The 15,684-nt window shown below is 42.0% G+C and overlaps 1 protein-coding gene and 1 long non-coding RNA gene across 3 annotated transcripts in view; one reads left to right on the top strand and one right to left on the bottom strand.

Moving 5' to 3' along the window:
* Window positions 1-15,684, top strand: part of MAML3 (mastermind like transcriptional coactivator 3) — a 450,814-nt gene that overhangs the window by 13,777 nt on the left and 421,353 nt on the right. The gene's annotated exons all lie outside the window — the stretch shown is intronic.
* Window positions 8,431-14,768, bottom strand: LOC131383124 (uncharacterized). Its single transcript, XR_009212906.1, has 2 exons — window positions 12,347-14,768; window positions 8,431-8,752 (listed from the first exon to the last, which is right to left on the bottom strand). It is a non-coding gene; the product is annotated as an uncharacterized LOC131383124 (long non-coding RNA).

Genomic DNA, 15,684 nt, shown 5'->3' with positions numbered 1-15,684 from the left:
CAAAAGTTGGTTGTGTACATAAAATTAAAAACTTCTCTCTTAATCTTGCACCTAGGCCATCCAGTATGATAAATTAAGAGATTCTCTTTTTTTTTTTTTTGGGACGGAGTCTCGCCCTGTCGCCCAGGCTGGAGTGCAGTGGCGTGATCTTCGCTCACTACAACCTCTGCCTCCGGGGTTCAAGCAATTCTGCCTCAGCCTTCTGAGTAGCTGGGACTACAGGTGCATGCCACCATGCCCGGCTAATTTTTTTGTATTTTTAGTAGAGACGAGGTTTCACCATACTGGCCAGGCTGGTCTCGAACTCCTGACCTCGTGATCCACCTGCCTTGACCCCCCAAAGTGCTGGGATTATAGGCATGAGCCACCGCACCCGGCCCCAAATAAAGAGATTCTTAAAGGTGCTGCTCTGGTCATGCAATAAAATTTCAACCTATAACTTTTCCTTAATTCTTCAGTTTAGCTACTCTACTGTCCCTCTGAGGAGTGCCATCTTATTTTTTGTGTGTTTGCTTCTAATATTTCATGGTTCTATTTCTTTTATTTCTAGCACTAGAATGTTTTCTTTCAAGGATGACTTTCACCTATATGCAAGGTAGACAACTGTCTTGCATTTTGCATGAAGTACACTTCTCTTTATATTGATTATAGGTAAATGGTTATCTAAATGTTTTGAATACTAGTTATTTCATAGCTATCTAATTATAACAACTATTAGATAAAAACTATTTTCCAAAGACTATTGAGATTACAGCTGTTGCAATGAACATCTAATTCCTTTGGAAAACATTTTATTTTTATTTGAAAGAGTCCGGAGATAATTGATAATCAGTAATAAATGACTAAAATCAAATCTTAACCTTACTATGGATTTTGTTGTTGTTGTTAAGAGACAGGGTCTCCCTTTGTTGCCCAGGCTGGTCTCGAACCCCTGTTTTAAACTATCCTCCTGCCTTAGACTCCCAAAGTGCTAGGTTGATAGGCATGAGCCACTGTGCCCAGCTGGATTTTTGTTTTTAGTATAACTCAAAAAGTGAGTGTTTCAGACCGTTTCTTTAAAGAAAAATGTGGCAAAGTTTCAAGACTATTCCAGCCTGGGCAACAGAGTGAGACTCTGTCTCAAAAGAAAAAAAAAAAAAAGACAACAGGGGCTTGCTCTGTCACCCAGGCTAGAGTGCAGTGGCACCATCTTAGCTCACTGCAGCCTCCAACTCCTGGGCTCAAGGGATTCTCCTGCTTCAGCCTCCTGAGTAGCTGGGACTACAGGTGCGTGCCACCATGCCTGGCTAATTTTTAAAATTTTTTGTAGAGATGGTTTCTCACTGTGTTGCCCAGGCTGGTCTCGAACTCCTGATCTCAAGCGATCCTCCTGCCTTGGCCTCTCAAAGTGTTGGAATTACAGGCATGAGCCACTGTGCCTGGCCTAAAGGCTAATTTTGACAGAATAGCCAAATAGCCATATGAATTTATAAATAGGAGTATCTTGTTAACATATACGCAAAGAAATTTGACATATGTCAGAATTCAACAAAATTTTCTGGATACTAAGTCAAAGAAGATATGAAATTTTAATTCTTTATTCTTGAGTTTGGGCTTCAAGATGCCTAAGTGATAATACTGCCAGAGTCCCTGGCTGGGGCAAAGCATAACGTTCCCTTCCTATGCTGCCATCTTCTGTTCCTGGCTCCTTTTGTCCCCAGTTCTAATCCACTGTGGGATTTCAGTCCATCCTTTCCCCTCTCTCACTGGGGAGAGTGTGTGGCAATAGCAGTGGACTCCTTTGCCAAGCATGCAGGTGGCGTTTGTCTTTAATCACTTAAGGTATTTCCTCATGGTGGTGTGTGCAGATCAGCACCTCATGGGTTGTAACATTCTCTTACTATTCCCATCCTGCAGTAGCCCTCTGCCCGGAGATTCTCTGATGTTTGGTAAACAGAGGTGGTTTATATAAAGAAGCAACTTTCTCAGTTTAGAAGTTGTTATGGCTAAATGGTTGAAAATGTATTTTGCAGTTTAACTAGGAATTCTTAAATGGTTTGCAGCTGCTATTGGATTTTTTCACGTTCATTTTCTTCAATGAAGCATGGAGACAATGATTTTAGATTTGGATTTCATGCTGCTTAATTCTTAGAACCTATTGAAGGAATATTTGAAAAAGTTGTTCATGAAAATCGTAAATAACCACACTCAGAAATACTTCTGGCAAGTTGTATTTGTTAGAGTGGAATATGTCTGGAGCCCACAGTGAACTAGGAACTTGAAATGGTGACTTGGTGGGTGACGAAATGTGACAATCGGGGATGTCTGGCATTCAGGCTATTGAAATTTAAATGGGGCATTGCTTTTTTAGTGTTGGCTCCTGTTCTTAGATTTAAAGGATTTAATATGAATCATTCAGGGGCTTTTTATTAACTTTCAGTTTGTGGTTGAGATTGGAATTGGAAGGCTCAGAAAGATGTAACAGTAGTTTCAAGTAAAGGAGCTTAATGATAGTGTGTGCCTGTGAGAATCATGCCTTCGTGCCCTCCACGGAGGCACAGGTTGTTTGTGTTACTGGTTTGGTAGGGTTCGTGTTTATCTGTGGTCTGGAATGTCAAAGGATTGCAAACTAGAGAACTTTGCTTTCCTCTTTATTCTGAAGTAATGGTGTAGGAGTTTCTGGTATTGACTTCTGGGGGTGGGGACCACCATATATGGAAGAAGAAAGGAGGATTGGCTGGCTTTGATATTCTCATCCACTTTTTCTAATGCCATTTTCATTACTCTATTAACAAAGATAGTGCATACTTTGAATATTTATGTCTATCTTTTCCTTCAAAGTGTAATGCACACTTGTTTTCTTCAACTTTTTGTAATATATGTGTTTATGATACACTAAAGAGCAATAAATTTGAGGAGCGAGATAATTAGCTCTGACAGACTTACAGAAATGAGACTGTAAGAGGAAGAAGCAAGAGGATTGCTTAGAAAAATATTTGATTACTGGGCTTGAGGAAAATTATCTAGAAAGAAAATTTTCAACGTTAAAACCCAAAACCATATGGGTGGCACAGGTTGTAGGAAGAAGTGACTACTTTTGTGACTTTTTGAAAAAATTTAAACTTTGTTTATAGTTTAAAAAATCTTTAGGCTGGGCGCGGTGGCTCACGCCTGTAATCCCAGCACTTTGGGAGGCCGAGGCGGGCGGATCACGAGGTCAGGAGATCGAGACCATTTTGGCTAACACGGTGAAACCCCGTCTCTACTAAAAATACAAAAACTTAGCCGGGCGCGGTGGCGGGCGCCTGTAGTCCCAGCTACTCAGGAGGCTGCGGCAGGAGAATGGCGTGAACCCGGGAGGCAGAGCTTGCAGTAAGGGAGATCGCTCCACTGCAGTCTGGCCTGGGCGAAAGCGCGAGACTGCGTCTCAAAAAAAAATAAAATAAAATAACTCCCTTTAAAATTTTCAAAATAGAATTTTTAAATGGAGAAATTCAAAATACTGAATAATAAAATGAGAGGAAGAAAAAGCAACCCAGCCACTGGTGCTAAATTTCCTAAGGTTATTCACATAGCCCTTTAACCTCTTTCTTAGCATCATTGTTTATCATTTTTTGAGGAATCTTTGTTTAATAGCTAGCTTACCTTAAGAAATAGTTTTCCTTTCCCTTTGGTGGCTCATACATTTGGGGAAGTGACCTTCAAGAAACGTGACTCATTTTGCACCAACTTGACTTAGTCATCCATCCAGCCTCTCCCAATTTGGGGATGCTTTGCAAAGGGAATGATTAAACACTGCCCATGTCTATAAAGAGGGACATTAACCATGGGTTAGGTTAAACTATTCCTACTATTATACATTATTTTGTGTTTTCTGGACTAATAAGAAAACTTGACAAAGTGTAAGAGATTGATTATGGCACAAAGTGGGGAGGGTTAAGATTCATGTCATCTGAGATAAACAAGGCTCCAGTATCGCCATTATTTCTGCAGCCCTTTCTCCCTGGGTTAAATTATGCCCTCATCCACAATGGAGGTCACGATAATATGTGGGGGGGAAAAGGGATGTATCTAGAACATTCTGGGATATACTGGGCTTATTGCTTATGAGAGAGGCAAGAGGAGGCTTTTTAGGGGAATTTCACTGAAAAATAAAATGTGCAGACACTTCACAGTCAAGGCTATGGGATCAATTACATTTGGCTCCTGCCACCTCTCAGCAGCAGGGTCTTTACACATGAACTAGGGAATTGCTTGAAGGAAGCCCCTCCCAGGAATGAGTGGGGAGAGTGGAAAGGTTTGGATTTCCCTATAAATTGAACCCAGCGTCACCAGACATCAGTGTGAGGGGCTCTGTTATAACGTCCAGCTTTTCTTCTGTCCACACCCAGGAGTTGCTCCTCTTCCTGCCACCCCATTCTTAGGTCTTTTGTTCCATGAATAAATATTATGTGGTTTGGTGCTCATTACTCTTTGATATGAAAAAAGGCAATTCATTAGGTTGAAGGAGAAGGGGGAGGGAGATACCATTTTTCACCGGTGCATCAAGCGTGGTTACACTGATTTGAATTCCCAGAAAAGTAATAAAACAGTGAAAATAATGATAAAACAGCTCCTGGGCTGACAGCTGTGCAGCACATGGGGCACTGAAGACAGGCCCCACTGTTGCAGCAGGACAATATTGTGGAGCATATGGTGCCATGGCAAGCCAGTTGTTGAACTCCGCGGCTGGCTTTTGTTTGGGGAACTCTCTCAGCATTGGGTGTATGGTGGCTCTTCAGAGACTTCTAGTCTCATTGGCAAGAGGGCTCTTGGCCCCATGCCAGCCTTGCTGTACGGTGGCTGACCCAGGCCATGTGGAAAAGCTCATGCTTGGAAAACATTCACTCCTCCTTACTTTGGTCACTAATCAAATCATTTGTTCAACAAATATAAATTGGAATCTTTTTTCACAGCAGCCCGGTGGCTACATTACAGAGGGACAATTTCCTCCAAGGATGCCAATTAATTATTAGATGTGTTAATTCATTGGTGCTCAGTACTTCTTGTAGGAGTGAAAGTTGTTTTGTTTTTAATGCTTTTCAGAGCACTTTGCACATGACGTCTTTATTCTTAAGGCTTAAATAGCTAAAATCAGCAAGTGTCTAGAGCCAGGGTTGCTGCTAGAAAGGAGATAGAGTATCCATCTATGTGGTTTTTACAAGACAGTGTTAAAATAGGCCTTTTGCTGAGCATGGGTCTATTTTTTAAATGTGTGAAGCCGGCATGTGTATGTGCATAAAAAGGCTAATTAACTCCACTTTCCTCCAGAGGGGTCTCCTTGGCTGCCCTGTGAGTGTGCTCCACTGTGGCCAGAGTTGCACCATCCTCCTGAGCCCTTTATGACTTCAACACCTCTGTAGTTATGGACACCCATTCTGGTTTCTTTTCTTTTGATTCCAAAGTGCAAAGGATGATCCAGCAGGGCTACTCGGTCCTGGGAGAGGTTCCTTCAAACGCAGCAGAAGGCGAGGCTCAGAGAGAATCACACTCCATGAGGAGGGGCTGTAGCCTGTGCCATTGTGATTCGTGCCTGAGAATATTTTTATTGCAAGAGCTAAAAGGAGAAAACGGGTGATATTCACACTCTGATCGAAGTGCACCAAATGTCACCATATTCTTGGTCTCTATGGGACCTTTTTTTTGCAGAACACCCATGAAGGTTGATGGGGTTATGGTGCTGGGACAAACGAATTTCTTTTTCTCATGAACAAATGTCATTAAAATGCCAAAATCTACTGGAAAAAAATACACATGTATGTATATGTATATTTATTTCTGTGGTGTTTTTCTAATCACTCACTGGAGTTTATATTTTAACACTGGGCTCTGCAAGGGGAACTGATATTTTTTCAGGCTTTAGTTTTTACATTTTTAATCACTGGTCTTGAAAAAATGTTTTTAAGTGGAGAATAGATCTGTTTACAAATCTGCTGTAAGTGGATATGCACTTGCTGTAGCATTCAGGGTTGGGGAACATCTATGCCTGTGCCCTGGAGGTGATTCAGAGCATCTGGAGAAATGATTGGGGTTCCGTTTTCTTCTTGACTTGCCTCTCTTGACTTGGTTGTACAAGTTCCTTGAGTGTGGGACCATCCTTTCAACCTTTCCTTTCCTTAATGTGCTTATATGAGTCAAAGTTAGGGGAAGTATTTCTGGTTTTACTTTCCCCGTACTTCCTAAGTAGGGGACCAATCTACATATTCTCCGTTTAAGAAATGGAAGCAAGAAGATAATGAGCCACAAAAGGCCTATAGTTGACTCTTCTTGCCCTGAGCACTGTGGAGCCAGTCATAGATAGCCAGTCCTGGAAGTTTTAATACAACTGTCACAACCTCCCTGGAGGGAGAAATGGGAGAGATGGCAGAAGGGATGAGTGTGGAATAAGAAAGTTGGAGAAAGAGGAAAATGGTGAGGGTAAAAATGATCAGACATTTTGGGGTGTTAAGAATGGGTAAAAAATCAAATAGATGAAGTATCCTTGTTTCTGTTTAATTAAATTTGTAAATATCCGTATACATATAGCCATTTTATGTTTACAGAATGAGACAGACATTCTGATTATACAGCATGTTTATAGGATGAGTGGAGCCACAGTGAGACCTAGCTCACTTACTCGGTTACCAAATAAGTAGGTGGCAAAGTAAAAGAAGAAACAGGTTTTTGGCTATTCTACCTTTGTTACAGGTTTTCCAGTTGGATGAAGAAATAGGAATCTGAAAATGTAGCTATGTGTTTTACAGACTATTAGGAAATATAATCTTGGACGGTTATGGGGACAGTTCAATTAAAAAAAAACTTGCCCCTCCATGTGATTTGTATTATAATTATTTAATACCTGAAGGACTCTTATAATTGAATTTTAGGGTGCTTCATTTACATTCTAGCTGGTGAGAGTTGCAATACTATCACTTTGTGGTCCTCTAATTGCCATCCCAAACATTCAAAAAATGCCCTGTGATTCAATTATAAGTATCTTTTGGGGACTGTGTAATTATATACTATGTAGTTATCATTATAAAGCACCAGGGGACATTAAGCCAATCAGATAGCTTTAGTGGCTGGATGTTCATAACCCTGTAATTGATACCACAAGGTGCTTTGGGTAATGGTACAAATTTTATAAGGCAGGACCACTGTAGTTTTAGGTTCAGGAAAGATTTACATACTAATTTTTAAGTTACACAAATAGGACTTTTAAAGTAAACTCTCTTTTTTTCTTTTTCTTGGCTTTTATTTTAACCTACTCAAACACTGTAAATCAATATTTACCATGTATATGGCATGTAACAGCACATAGTGGCTCCTTTTGATAGAAATCCATCTCTGGTCTCCCCTCCTTTTAAAATAAATACAGGTATCAAAATAATCTTCAACATATTTTTGATAGTACTTATAGTCAGCACTCACATTTTGTAATAAACTCTTATCAACACAATAATATTAAAGAGTGGCCTGACCAATTTGTTGAGAATAAATGAAATAGGAAGTTTCAAGATGTAGGCCAAAAACCTCTACAGCTCTCATTGAAAGGAAAGGGGAGGGTACAGCTGCATATGTAAAGCTATGTCTTTGTGAAACTAAAATTAAAGCAAGAACAATATAAGAAAATATGCCGCATATAGGAAATAATTACTGGATATGTGTACCTAGTAATCTTTGAATTACAGAACAGTGAACAAATGTTTTCAGGGATGTTCGTGCAAAGTAAGAAGTCTTCAGCCTGCTCCTCCCAGGGCACCATGAAGGCATTTGCTTGCAGACGTTGCCTTCTTCGGAGCTCTTTTAAAGTGGTCGCCAACTGTCAACAGCAATTGCTTCTGAGTAGTGTTCAAACAGCCCTGACATGGGTCCCTTGGTATATCATTATCTAGTCTCATATTTAACCTTTTTCTAATAGCCTCCCCAAAGTCCAGAGTTTCCAGTTAGTGCTAGAGGAAGTTAGAAAAGGTGTTTTTTTCCTTGTCTTGACTGCACAGCTGTGAGAAGCACAGGTATCTGAGAGTCATCTTTGTTTTTCCTTTCTTTGTCTATGAGGGACCAGTTATACGGGAATGGGAAAGTAAAGTGACTTGTTGAGATAGGCCAAGCTTTGCAACGAGTGTCAACACACTAATAAGAACTTCCCTTTTTCCAGTTTTTTACTGAGCTCCTTGTGGATTCACTCTGTTCTTACAGGAGAGAAGGGCAAGGGAGCACGAGCATTCGTGGACCGTGCCTCTCCTCCTTTTCTGTATTCTTCGACTTGCCATTGCGGGAGCATGTGTACCAGTAAGAGGTCCGTACAAGCTGCAGAGTGTGGGCCGGGCCTAAGGACAGTGATTGCATGGGTGTAGGCTCCACCCACGCACCTCTGTGTGGTGAACAAGACCTGTTTATCCAATTGCCGCACATACACACTCATGACCGCAGTGCCTTTAAATGGATGTTACTTTATTAGGAGAAGCATATGGAAATGATGACATCTCTGATGTCTCAAATAGAGATTGAAGACAGCAATCCTGAATGTATGTGGGTGGGGAACACCCTGGTGTCTCATTTTGAGTGGAAGCCAGGGTCAGATGACCCAAAGAGCCTTCTCCTTCACCCTTCACAGCCCCTGGCTTGGTGCTGGGACAGCAGTAGGCTGATGGCTGATGTTTGGGCACCGCTGCCAACATCACATACCACTGCTGCCCCTGAACTTGGACATGGAGATGGCAGAGGTGGATGAGATGGGCCATGGAGGGGAGAGCTAGATGGAAGAGGGAGGGGAAAAAAAAATGAAATAGTAAGAGCAAGGAATGGTAGGTGACATTGGATGTTGACTATTACCCAGAATTAGTTTTTGAAATGGTGAGAGGGAAAGTTTCTCCACTTTTCTTAGAGATAGCTTGTAGAAATTCCATTCTACTTTTCCTTCCTGGCTTGTTACCTTCTAAAGCATCTTTGTGGTTCTGCACAAATTCCAAGGTACCTTCTGCCTCTGTACTAAGTTCTACAGCAGAAGTAGTATGGAGGTCTGCAGGAGAAGTGAGCCCACCTCTTGTGCGGAGCTCTTCCCTCTACTCCCTTACCACTGCTACAATGAACTTTGTGATCTTGAGCAAGTCACTTCATCTTTTTAGGACCACACAACTCAAGGTTTGATTCAGTTGACTTTTAAGGGCACGTTACAGTGGAAGGAAACAGATTTCAAATTTTTAGTAACTTTGCATAGCCATATTGGTACTACCTTAAATCCTAGGAGTATCTGCATCCTTCTTCCTGGCTACCTAGAGGCCTCCACCACTACAGAAACAAAAGACGGCTTGACCTTCACTGAAATGACTGGAGGGTTTTGGCCAGCAGATAATAGTTTATTAATTGAATGTGTATGTGCATGCGCCCTGCTTGGAAGTAAGGTGAGTAGAATTAGGGTTAGTCAGCAAGATGTGAAGGGATTTTTCCTAATTCTGCTGGTCCTGTCTGTTTAGAACCTGGGTCTTCCCTTTCCCCGTGCTCTCCTAGCACCTTATACATGACGTGGCAGTTGTCCTGTGTTGCTTATGGGTGAGTGGCCAGTGCTGGGTGGTGAGCAACTTGAAAGCAAGGTTTGGATGTGACTCATAGGAGGAACTCGATAAATGTTTCTTGAATGAACCTGCATAATATTGACTATTTCATCATATCCTTATTAATTACAGCATTAGTCCTGAGTTTCAGGGCTAGCATCTTGTAATATGGCTTGTAAGCTAGGCTGTAAGCTTTTCTTCTGGTTAGTTGGGGCCACTTTTCTTGTCTTTCAGTTACACTTATCCATCTGCTACCCAATGGTGAAACCAAGGCATACTTTTAAAAATGCAATTTCTAAATGATTTTTAAGTAAAACTCTTCTTTCAGCAAGGCCAAATAATATCCAAAAGATTTTAATCAGTTTTTAAAAATTATTGTATAAACTGCAGTTTTCAGGCCTTTGTAGCAGACAGGTGACCCTCAGAACAATTTTTTAGACTCTCAATTTCTTCCTAGGAGACTATCTCATACAACATAATATTGTACCACTTTTAGTTGAACTTCTTTTAGAAATATGCATTTGGGCAGATAAAATTATGGGGGTGAGAAAATGGGCCAACCTATAGGACTCACGATATGTGCAAACAATATTCTGTAAACATAGACATTGTTCCTTCAATTCTAAGGGTTCATGCCTGTTTTTGGCCTGAGGATTACATAGTGATTCTGCTGAGATGCACGGATAAACTGCTTGCCCCGTGCCACAATTAAAAAACAAAAAGAGTACCTATTTGGTTTAAGTTTGGAAACAGAAGGTTTTTTTCCCAAGTTAACTTTCTTATCCGTTGATTATGTCTGTGCCTCTGCCAACACCTAGATTTATTATTGGTGCCTTTTCCACCATTGCAGGTTCATTAGAATAGTAACAAATATTAGGTTGTTTTGTTTTGATTCTTTTTTTTTTTTTTTTTGAGTTGGAGTTTCGCTCAGGTCGCCCAGGCTGGAGTGCAGTGGCGCAATCTTGGTTCACTGAAACCTCTGCCTCCTGGGTTCAAGTGATTCTCCTGCCTTAGCCTCCTGAATAGCTGGGACTACAGGTGCGCGCCACCACGCCAGGCTAATTTTTGTATTTTTAGTAGAGACGGGGTTTCACCATGTTGGCCAGGCTGGTCTTGATTTCTTGACCTCGTGATCCACCCGCCTTGGCCTTCCAAGGTGCTGGGATTACAGGCTTGAGCCACTGCGCCCGGCCGTCTTGTTTTGATTCTTAATCACCAGTTAGACTTGGGGTCTTTTCGTTGCTGTATGGATTGCGCATCGGCCTGAAAACTTTTGTTCTTCCTTTCGTTTCTACACGTTTGGTCTCTCTGGCAGACAGAGACTCAGCCTGTCTTTTCAGAGAACCAGGGGAAATTATCAAGCAGGCAAAATCTACCTACTCTTCTGCTTTACCTTTTAAAACTATGTGCTGCAGCTGAAATCAGTTTTGATTTAATTTGATCAAAAATAACTGTCTCATTCAAAGAAGGTATGCGTAAGAATTGGGGGTAGGGGGGATTTAGAATCACCTTCTTTGTAGAATTTTGGTTTGACCTTCAAATGGGACAACTTGTGTTCTAAGTTATTCCTGCGTATAGCATCTATGCGGGGTCCCGAATTTGTCATGCCTAGAAGGGGGCTTCCGCGGTCCCATTGATGGAAAAAAGTGATAATACTAACAGCTCACATTTTCTGAGTGTGAGACACTTTTAAATGCTTTGCATGTTATCATCTCTTTCAGTTTTCACAACGACCTTCTGAGGCTCTTCTAATTATTGTTTCCATTTAAAAGATGAGGCTACTGAGTCCCCCGAGAGTTTTGATGATTTGTCACAGTTAATGAATGGTGGAACAGGGATTCAAACCTGGACATTATTGCTCCTGAGGCTGTGTGACTACGACTCTGATGACCTCTCGATGTTGGTCCTAGGAGGAGACCGATGGATTTAGGTCTTCAGAAGACTACCTGTGCTAGTGGAGCATGATGGAAGGGAAATCTTGAAGGTTCACACCTAGTTGTTACTTGTTCCATTTACTCCTTGCCTGGGTCTCTCCATTCTGCCCTGACCTTAAGGACAGGGAGACGCTTCTGGCTTGCCGGGGTGTTAGTTCTTTCCCTTGCCCTGCATATGGCCCACTAGCGATGGTTGTTGTGAAGATGTACTGTCTACTTTATCTATTTGTTCCCCTCCCATATTGCCACAGTCAAAATCTTCTCTGGGCTTGAGCACACATCTAGAGGACCACAGCAGCTGCCTTTGTGTGGGGATAGCCTGCATGGGTGCACCCTTTTTTGACACACAGAGTGCCTTTCCAAGAGCTCCAAGTCCTTGGTGTTAGAAGGATACTCCTGCTGCATAGATCCCGTTGCCCACGGGGAGCTCTGAGCTGACATTCGCTAACAGAACCCAAACAGTGGTCAGAGCTTGGCGTTCCTTAAAGGCAGAGGTGCTGCTGGGTCTGAAATAGTACTTTGGATATTGCAGGTGCTCCATACATGTCCATGGACTTAGTTGATTTTTAGCCCTGCATGTTGTTCCTCGGCACATGGTTCTTCTCTGAGCTCCATACTGCCCTCATCTTCTCTCATCTGTGACTGTACCTAAACTCTTCTTGAACCTATGAGTATTTTTGTCTTCTGCACCTCCTGAGGTGTGATGAGTTCTCTGTTTTTAGGAAGAAGAGATCTTACCTCGTATTGCTCTAAAGCACCTGTCTTAATTGAAGGTGGAAGGAGGAGTTTGGAGCAAACCAGAGAGGAATATGGACAAATGAGGGGCAAAAGAGAGCCAGGGCACAGCAGAAGGGGTCTCACCAGGGAGAAGAGGAGCTGCCTGTTCTGTCACTTAGGTCTCCATGATGTGCTGGGATGCTGTCTGTGAGGCACCGGACGAAGGCAATTTAGTGAAGTCACATTAAAGTGGCTCCAAGGTTTGATGTCACAATAGGTCACTTTGACCTTCTATTTATGATCAGCTCTTGATGTACACATAAAATTTTGGGAAGTAAGTAAAATATATATGGAGGTTTGCTTGTGTTCTGGTGAATAAGGTCCAGCAGGTTAAATCTCTGTGCTTTTAGTACAGCTACTTGATATCTGGGCCTCATTTCCCCACCTGTAAAGCAGGGGTAACAGTAGTTCCTTCCTCATAGTGTTGCTGTGAGGACTCAGAGATACAGCTCTTGTAGAATTTTCAGTACAGTTCTGGATCCACAGTGAGCCTTCTATAAATACCAGCTGTTATTATTAGCAAACCACCAAGATGCCCACTATTGTGTCTCATGATGGCAGGCTCAGTGGGAAGCCAACATGTTTTCTCCAAAAAAGTAGAGCATGACTCTAGGTTTGTGGTGCTTGTTAGATGGAAGAGTCGAGCTTTTGCTGGCTCTCTGTACTTCTCGTGTGGAAGGTGCTTTGCATGTTTAGGCCCCATTGCAGTGACTATCAATGTGAGTCCAAATTCCCTCCACACTTTCTATCTGTCACTCCTTTTGGACATACCATATACTGTCTCCCATCATTTATCACTGACTGGTCACATGGCACCTCTTAGGAGCCAGATGCTGGGCTGAACATTGAAGTGACAACCATCTGGGTTACTGCCCCTCCCCTGCAAGAACGTGAGGGCTCCATGGATGGAGGATGAAGGTACAAAACACAGGGCATGAGCAGGGAATCATGAGTGTTTTGGTGTTGTTGAAACAGAAAGCTCAGGACATAAAGTGGTGGGAGAAGAGGCTGGTGAGAGAGGCAAGGCATTAGGACGCAGAGGGCCTTATCTGCCACGCTCAGAAGCATAAGCCCTATGACATAGCAGAAGAGAAACCATCAAAGGATTATAAATGAGGGTGTGATGTCATCATGACCATATGAAAGACAGGTTTGAGACCAAGACTGGATGGAGGGAGGCTGGTGAAGATGTTACAGAATACTCAGCAGAAGATGTTGAAGGGCTTCAAGTAGGTGAGTAGTGGGTAGAGATGGAGATAGGAGACCATTTTCAAAATATATTAAGGAGTCCATTGAGTAGACAGGGGGGACTGAGAGAAATCAGGGATGACTTCCAGTTTTCTGGCTTGGAAAATGGTGTCACTAGCCAATTTAGGAAGAGTCTTAGGTTTTGGAGGGAAGATGTTTGGTTTTGGACATGCGACGTTTAATGGGTGTGTTTATGGTCCATTCTGAAGGGATGTCCGGTAGTCATTTGGATGTATAGGACTAGAGTTTAGCCAGAGGTCTGGGTTGCGGGTATAGACATTGCAGACGGCTGAAATTTCAGAGTGGATGAAATTGGCAAAGCACATATAGCAGGAAAAGAGAAGAACAGTGGCAGGAACTTTGGGGAACACAAGATTCAGTGTATTTCTGAAGGAGGAGATCCTTCAAAGGAGATGAAAAAGGAGCAGTCCAGTTGGCGAGGAGCACCAGGAGAGTGGTGTAGTGAACACTAAGGAGAATATAGTCAGCATAATCACATGCAGCAAGATAAGGACCAGTCTCCTGGGATTTGGCAACTGGAAGCTCCTGGCTTTTTGTTAGAGGGTTTATAATAGGATGGTGTAAGTAGAGGCAGTGGATGAAAAGTATGGAAGAGGAGGGGCTGACTTGACTGAGGAAGAAACAGCATGTGTATGAGGGAAGAGACCCCACATTCAAGAGGGGCCCCTTCAAGTAGTTGGTAAACCTTTTGGGGGTTGGAATGCCTTGAATATGTGTGGCTTCCTTGTATTTTTTTTTTTTTTTTAACAATGCTTATTACAGTCCTTTATTATTGTTATTATTCTTTTAAAAGAGGGTCCATTAAATGGAATAATGGTATTGCCTCTTTAACACCTGTACCTTGGCCAGGCACGGTGGCTTACGCCTGTAATCCCAGCACTTTGGGAAGCTGAGGCGGGTGGATCACGAGGTCAGGAGTTCGAGACCAGCCTGACCAACATGGTGAAACTCTGTCTCTATTAAAAATACAAAAATTAGCTGGTGTGGTGGCACGTGCCTGTAATTCCAGCTACTCAGGAGGTTGAGGCAGGAGAATTGCTTGAATCCAGGAGGCGGAGGTTGCAGTGAGCCAAGATTGCACCGCCGTACTCCAGCCTGGGCAACAGAGCAAGACTTTGTCTCAAAACAACAACAAAAAACACCTGTACCTTATGGCTGGGCACTGTGGCTTATGCCTGTAATTCCAGCACTTTGGGAGGCCAAGGCTGGAGGATCACTTGAGGTCAGGAGTTTGAGACCAGCCTGGGCTACATAGAGAGACCCTGTCTCTCTATGTGGTCAGTCAGTTTGCCTTGTGCATGAGTAAGTATATATGTGTCATATAATCTGGATTCTTGCAAAGGACAAATAAGAATAAAGTCATGTGATTACCAATACATTTTTAAACATCTTTGTTTTTTTGAAATTACTTTTATAAAGTTTTTAAATTAAAAGTCAGTTTTAAAGAAAATTAGAGACAATGTCTTGCTGTGTTTCCAGGCTGGCCTCAAACTCCTGGGCTCAAGCAATCCTCCTGCCTCAGCCTCCCAAGTAGCTGGAACTACAGGCATGTACCACTGCACCTGGCTCCAATAAATTACTTTTTGTGGTGAAGTCTTCATTGTTTCATATTATACACATTTGAGTAGCTTTCATTTTGTTTAAAAATGTTCTTTAGTATGTATCATTTATATGTGTTAATATTAATTTATATTCTGACATAAGTTGACATGTCTTTTAATAGAACATATATGAATTGAATGTCTAAATTTCAGAATATAGAAAAATAAGCTAAAGTTGGGCTTAATTAAAAAACCAAAGTCGATGCTCAAACTCTTTAATTATAATTAAAGGACATTAGAAAACAATTAATTTGTATGAATCATTTCTTTTGGAAGAATTTGTTGCTTCTGCGCTGTAGCATCTGACTCTTGGCATTGGATATAGGGCCTCTGTCATCTGGGTAGTTGCCTGTGAGGCTTGCTTCTGTGTGAGTTTCAGAGACTGGAATTGCTCTCGTCACGACCCTAATCATGGCATTCAGGATGCTCATGGCTCTGCCACCTGCACCAGGGCTTTTCTATATTAATAACAAGGTGTAATCCATGTTTTCTAGCAGTTTACCAGCTAAAGGACTGCGAAGGAGGGCCAACTTAAGACTAATTAGTATTGCA

This window comes from Hylobates moloch, unplaced genomic scaffold (assembly GCF_009828535.3).
Source record: "Hylobates moloch isolate HMO894 unplaced genomic scaffold, HMol_V3 SCAFFOLD_3, whole genome shotgun sequence".
Classification (NCBI taxonomy): domain Eukaryota; kingdom Metazoa; phylum Chordata; class Mammalia; order Primates; family Hylobatidae; genus Hylobates; species Hylobates moloch.
This window is presented reverse-complemented; position numbering and strand designations above follow the sequence as displayed.